The sequence below is a fragment of the Pinus tabuliformis genome, chromosome 9 (assembly GCF_031772625.1).
Source record: "Pinus tabuliformis cultivar Carrire ecotype Pingquan chromosome 9, CPIR1, whole genome shotgun sequence".
Taxonomy (NCBI): domain Eukaryota; kingdom Viridiplantae; phylum Streptophyta; class Pinopsida; order Pinales; family Pinaceae; genus Pinus; species Pinus tabuliformis.
The window spans coordinates 775,176,596-775,183,684 of record NC_142307.1 but is presented as its reverse complement, the minus strand read 5'-3'; the positions used below and the strand labels follow the sequence as shown (position 1 = coordinate 775,183,684).

General features: G+C 35.2%; 1 pseudogene; it reads right to left on the bottom strand.

The window, feature by feature from the left end:
* Positions 1-2,056: 2,056 nt before the first annotated feature.
* On the bottom strand, positions 2,057-4,501 carry LOC149151021 (guanosine nucleotide diphosphate dissociation inhibitor 1-like; annotated as a pseudogene).
* Positions 4,502-7,089: the final 2,588 nt, after the last annotated feature.

Here is a 7,089-nt window from a genome sequence, read left to right as displayed (position 1 = left end):
TGATCAATGAGTTTGAATGAAGTCCCACTACATAATTGACTTTCCACTAGTTCCTTCAATAGTTAGAATTAGTTTAATTGAAAGCAACCTTAGATACAATAGTAAAAAATGGCTAATTAGTTACTTAAAAAAAGACTAAAATGTGCATATAAACGACCATTTTCCAGTCAGTGACTAATAGTGGCTAATTTACAGTATCTTATAACGCGACCAATTTTTAGTCATTTTAGCTTAGTCATTAATTGGTTTCCTAAATTTTATTTTCTAGTAGTATGTTTAGTCTTAAGTTTTGTCATTCATTTAGTGAATCATTAATTGTCACAATTAATGACCAAATACACAACAAAATATACAACTACATGATCACCCGAAAAAAAATCGATTAAAGACCAAAGAAATATGATCAAAATGTTGGTCATGTTATAAGATACTATAAATTAACTACTAATAATCATATATATGCAAAATTTAGTCACTATTTGTAATCACAAATTTATCATTTACATTAGTCATTTATCTTTTTTTTGTAGTTTCATATTCATTATCTAAACGACTAATTTAATAGTTTATATTCATTTCATTTACTTTCATTAATAATAATTCTAAATGACTAATTTAGTCATCGTATATTCATTTTATTTGTGTTCATCATTGATCAATATAAAATACTAATTTGGTAATTTTGGATCGATTTTATGTGTTAATTATTAATCGACATAAATTAATTAGTATTATTTTGCAACTAAATTAAAAAAAGTCCATACCATGTGCATGTATCTAACATGAAAATGCAAAGTTACGTATCTTAATTACAATACTAAATAATATCAAGTACAACTATAAATAATTTCAATCACATAAGTTATATTATATGAAATGTCGACTCTTACAATATGAATTTCCAACAAAATATTGGTTGGACTACAATTTGCACACGAAATATTGTTTCTTCACTTCAAAACATTATGATTGTGTTGCCAAGGTATTGTTGGTGAATTCACCAACTCTAAATACTTTACCATCAGTTTCTATGTGGGTCTTGTACATGATATTGAATTTAAGGGTGTCATTAGACTGGTTCTCTTCTCTCTCCCTATTTCTGCATTTATCACTTTAGTGTTATTGGCCTCCTCTTTCTTCAATTCCTGCTTCTTACCATACAACGCAGAGTATATGACATGAAAGAATATAAACACTCGAATCTAAACTAAAATAGACTGTAAAGGATTTATATGAGATGTACCTCAACATCGACAATGTCAATGCCATTTTTCCCTAGAAAAGCAAGAAACAAGAATAAATTTTCTTCAGTTTGGTGATAGTGGCCACTATGTGGCCAAATGACCTGTATAAACAAAGAAAATAAAACATCACCATAGAAAAGAATACTTTGGGAATTTAATATTAAACCTTCAAGAGCTACTGAAACATGGAATAGAAAGAAACAAGAAAGGGAATACCTAAAACATGGAAGACAAGCAAAGAATAGACAATACAGGAATCATTCTATTAGAAATCAAGAGGTAATAAAGTTTGCAATTTCATGAAGTGTGAACATGGTTTAAGCAATTAGATATTGATAAAAAAAGTAAAAGTAATCCTAGATCACAATGTGATATCTAAAATATGCACATTATAAGAACAAGTTATCTTATACAAATGACTATAGTAATTCTTTATGAGTCACTGATGTTGTTTGACATGCATAGTTACTTATTTGTAGGTATATACAATATGCACCTGTACATAGAAATTCAAAATTTGCATAGATTGAAAACTACTTTTACAATATAAATTATTGCAAGAAAACAAGGTATATTAAATATTCAAAAGAGACCATTGGAATTTAATCGCAAAAAGAATCAACTTGATTTTAACACACGCTAGGCATTGGGGTAACTAATTGAGAATGTATGTCAATAATTTGATATAGAAACAAGCTTCACAAATACAAAGAAAGATTTCAATGACATATGAGGTCACTTTTGACCATGTCTAGAAGATGGATGCAACCTAGGATTATTGTGGAATACAATCAAGAATGGAAGAATATCAATTACTTGTTTGCAACACTTGCAACACTGAGATTGAAACTTATATCCAACACCTGCAAAAACAAAATAGATAGCAACAAAAATCAAAGAACAGGCATTAAGGGTAGTCAAAAAAATCAAGATTGTGAAGGGAAACAACTAAAACAAACCTACAAACAAATAAAAGAAAAAATGATCAAGTGTAAATATATAGTAACTCTACCTTTCTTGTGATTTGTGTGTACATAGAAAGCACACCTTGAACCATTGTCTCAAAATGTATGGTTGCATCATAGCTTTGCAAGAAAAAATTCTCTACATTATGGTACCTTCCTTGACTTGATAATAGCAAGCTATCCATACATAAATGCAAAATTCAAAGAAAATATAGGAAGACCATTTACTTTTGATATGAAGAAATTGTGAAGAGATGGTTCATTAACAGGTTCATATATATTGTAAAGTGTTAAAAAACATCTCATCAACTTCTCTAAGAAAATTTAATCCTAGTTGTAATTCTTCCTCAGGTTGGTCTGTCTCTGCTTCTCTTGAATAAAATGAAATGTATTTTCTTTTGGGATAAATATTATGTGAATGGGAACAACAAAAGAAATACCTAAAAGCATTAAAGGTGAGGAAAAGGCATATAAATTATAGAGTAGAGGGTATTGTAAAAACTTGTAATCTGCAATCATAAATCTACATTGATGCATTTACATGTATCTCATCCATAAATTTCGAACCTTTCTATTGAGAAACTATGGTCTGTAATGTGGGAAAAATCTAAATTCCTCTTGTTCATCCAGAAAAGCGCAAGACAAAAAGAGAAAATATGAGTCAGAATATATACATACCATATTTGCATCCAACTTGCTTTTGGGGAAAAATAATCTGCAGTGATTGTGAATCATTTATATTCAGAATGGGGTGGCTCATGACACAAATTGTTCGAGAAAACTTACCTATATTCTTAACCTGACACAAAAAAAAAGATGTTAGGTAGAATTAAATAGGAATATTATACAACTATGCTATAATAAAAATAAAAGAAAAAAATGGTCAAGTGTAAATGGGGTGGCTCATGATACAAAATTCTCGAGAAAACTTAACTATATTCTTACCCTGATTGAAGAAAACATGTTATGTAGCATGACATAGGAATATTTTACAACTATGCTATAATAAAATATATTTTAAGTTTGAGATCATGGAAGTAAAATTACCTTATTAGGTAGACATGATGGATCACAAACAATTTTTTTACATTTGGCAACTTCATCTTCTTATGCCACCCCATTTTCTTTACCGTCTTCATCAAATGACCTATTCATTTACAAAATAAATTTATAAACAAATTATAAAATCATAATAATTCATCTAGTGGAAATGAAAAATGTGGTTTGCGTATTTCTTAAAAATGTTGAAATGATTAAATAGAATCATTCAATCAATTACATAATGACCCAATTTTAAAGTTTGCAAAATACTTGTATTATTAACTATGGGAAAGAATATTTTAGTGGCATAGTTGGTTCCCTAAGCAATCCTCATTTTACATCTAGCTCACCTATGACATCTAATGGGAAATCAAAAGTTCAAACAACTAAAAGCATATGTATCTCTCCAAGAAAGAAGAAAACTTGAAATATCATGTGCCAATCAGATGAAATTTTGGAGGTCTTCTTACACGTGTATTTAGATCACCACTTGAAAGACTTCATTTCCAAGTTTTCCCTACATCTCATTTGCATTGGCTATAGTAATGTGTTTTTTCTACCCATACTAGGGTTAAATAAGATGCACATACGTTAACTGGGTCACAAGAATAACTGTTTTCTTTTAAACCCAAATGAGTAATGATTATATTAAAGGAAAGTTGTAGCCAAACTGGATAGCGAGTTAACAAAATCGTAAATTTTTTAGTCAGCATCAATAAAGTGCAAAGAAAAAAAAATATGCATGGGGTCTATCTAAATCCCACCTCGCCTATATAGTCTTCCTCAAAATCACTATAGCCCTAGTATGGTAAATTCTTGCAGGGCCTTTGTCTCTTCCATAGGGTGCCTTCTCTCTTTGTCGGGCGGTTTCTTTTGTAAAGCCCGAAAAGCCAGCGAGCAAAAAGGCGCTCAACCAATCGAATCAATCCCGCATAGGTCAACTTACTAAAAAGGCATGATGCAGTAGAGACTCTTAGCTTACGAGTTAGTTCAGAAGCTGTTAGGTTGGAGCTATGTTGGGTAGAGGTTCGATGTGGAGTTGTAGGTATAGCTGCAATGGCTAGGTCTCCAGGTAAGGTCTCCAGGTAAGGTCTCCAGGTTTAAGACAGAAAGCTAATTTGTTTGGATGGAAAATATTGGGTGTGAGCTGTTCAATTAGTAGAAAAAGAGCGAATGATTTTGTATGGCCTATTGGGTGAGAAGTTGCCTGTGTCCGGTGGGAACGCCTCTCTCGGAAGATGTGTTGTCCATCAATATCCTTACACTTTCCATCACACAAGCAATGATTGCATTATATAAGTTATTATCCCACATATTTCTTTTTCTAAGAATGGAGACAACTTAAAGGCTTTCACTCAGCTTTCAATACAGCCACTCTTTTAAGGCTTGAACTTACACTATGGACTAAGGCAAGTAGTGTCTAAAGAACAAACATTGCCCCAATCGGGATTCTTAGAGCTACTCACTTTGGCATTGAACAGCTATTCCCTGAGACACTTGACCAGCGATTAACCCTCCCAATGTAAGGGCAATAAAACTCACTTTTTCAGACCCAGACCGAGGAGCCTTGACCATCAACATAAGGACCTTCAGACACACACTGTGTATGTACCACACCCCTTGTCATGTAAGTTTGTATAGGCTTTATAGCATGACTCTTATCGGACAATGCCACTACCCTTATTGGTGAATCAACCTATGAATCATGTTGTCGGAGCCTTCTCGCAAAGGAAAGAGCCTTTCTCTTTCAAAGGTGCGAAGCCGCTTGTCCCTCCGGGGGCAAGGAACCTTCTTCACTAACAAATATAGTTGGAGCCTGCCTGGACCCCATTGAGGCACCCAAAACAAATCATTCGCCGTGCTCTGCTCTCCTCGGTCAAAACCCCCGATTCGCCGGAGCTTTTGACTATAAAATGAAATGTTGTGATTTTTCATACCATTGTTCAGGAGCTTTTACTTTAGGATCCCATTGGAGGCAAAAAAAGGACATCGCCGAGGAGACACGTATTAAGCTATGGCCCTTATTCGGGTAAGTATTGAAACCATGGATACACATCTCTCGGAAACATGTACTGGGTGAAGAAGTAAGGGTAATCGGTGCACCTCACACACACTCGGGATTATGGCTTTCACGTCAATAGCAGCCTTACCGTATCTGTACTGAACTGAAGGTATTTCTGGGCTGGATTGAACTTAATTGAACATAACTTCTATTGATCAAGAGATGTAGAGATGTAGAGAGAAGAGATCTAGAGAGATGTATATCTTTGTAGAGCTAGAGAGATCTCTATTGTCTCCATTCTTTGAAAAAGAAACTAGTGTCCCCTTCCTTTATCCCTGAGCTCCAGCGAATAAGCTGCTATAAGTTGTCTCCTTTGAAAGAAAGAAGCACTATTCCATTCAACTCTTATTTCTGCCTTATTTACGAACCTAATTAGTATGAGACTTAGCTGTATTCCCAGAATTGTGTAATCTACTTACATAGTTAGAACAACTAATTAGCTTGCCGCTAAGCCTGATCCAACTAGTTTTAATGAGCTGTAGTGCAACTATTCCAATAGTTGAAATGAAACGGATATAATCGCTGTAGTTCAACTCCACAGGTATTTCTTTGAAGGTTTTCTGGGATCTATTCCAAGCGAACAAACTTAGTGTCTGGGCCCAGGTATTATTCCCCATCATTTTGATGTTTGATTTTGTGTTCCAAATGCATGTTTCTGATAATGCCACTTTGAGAGAGCTGATTACCTTTTGATTTCATCATCTCCATTCTACTTAGACGGGAGTTGGATTAGGGAAGGAAGAGAGAGAAAGGAAATTTGAAACATCCCAATTCCACATAGATAGAATTGTATAGAGATATTCTGACTGGCGATGATCCTCGACAGGTGCATAGTAAGTAATGCATGCATCATAATCATAGCATCCATTTGATCGAGGTAGGAACGTGTGTTCCGTACCGGTAAGTGAGTTGTAGGGTCGAGGGTATAGGGCGGAGGGTAGAGTTGGAGGTTCTAGGGTCGAGAACATGGGGGCTTTAGATTAGACCTTGCATTGGGACGTGAACTTAGATATGAGGGGGACGAAAGATTGGGAATGAAGGGGACAAAAGAGAAGATCAAGCAAGAAAGCTAATCCGGATGTCTCGTATTAGGACGTGAGCATATCCTTGTTTCTTGTTTCTGGGTATGCTGGGGTATGTTCGGGTAGGTGTTAGGAGTAGGATTTTTGTAGGGGAGTAGGGTAGTTTGGAGTAGATGGAGTAGGTCCTTATCTGCGGATGTGTAATCTTATCAGGACGTGCTATGGTGAATGATGGGTACGTGCTATCGGCAGAAGGGTCAGTTGGAACACTCTTTTCGTAAGATGGATCCCCTTGAAATGGTAACGCCCCTCTCCAGAAGCCTAATCAGTTGCCTTTGTCCGTACCTTCCCGGCCAGCCTTATCGTAAGACTAATCAGTTCTAAATCAAATTCAATCAGTTAAGTGGACCTCAATCTAAATGCTCGTAAGTAATGCCCATGTCTTCTTTCTGCTCTATTCGAGTAGCCCGGGCGGGTAGAGAGAGTGGCCTAGTCGAGCGTCCCCGCGCATCAATCGAATCCGTCCCGCGAATTATAGATAAACTTGATAAATGCTAAATTTGAATAAGAAAAGCTCTATTTGATTACCCGTGATGAGCCTTACTCCGACCGCCTAAAAAGGAGATTGAGATGAAATAAAACGGCGAATTAGACTATTTTCGAATATCTGGTCTACCCTAACTTTGTGCCTGCCCCAAACGGTGGTGCTGAAGTAGCCCATAAAATTTTTAAAATATAAAATCGGGAGAGATTTA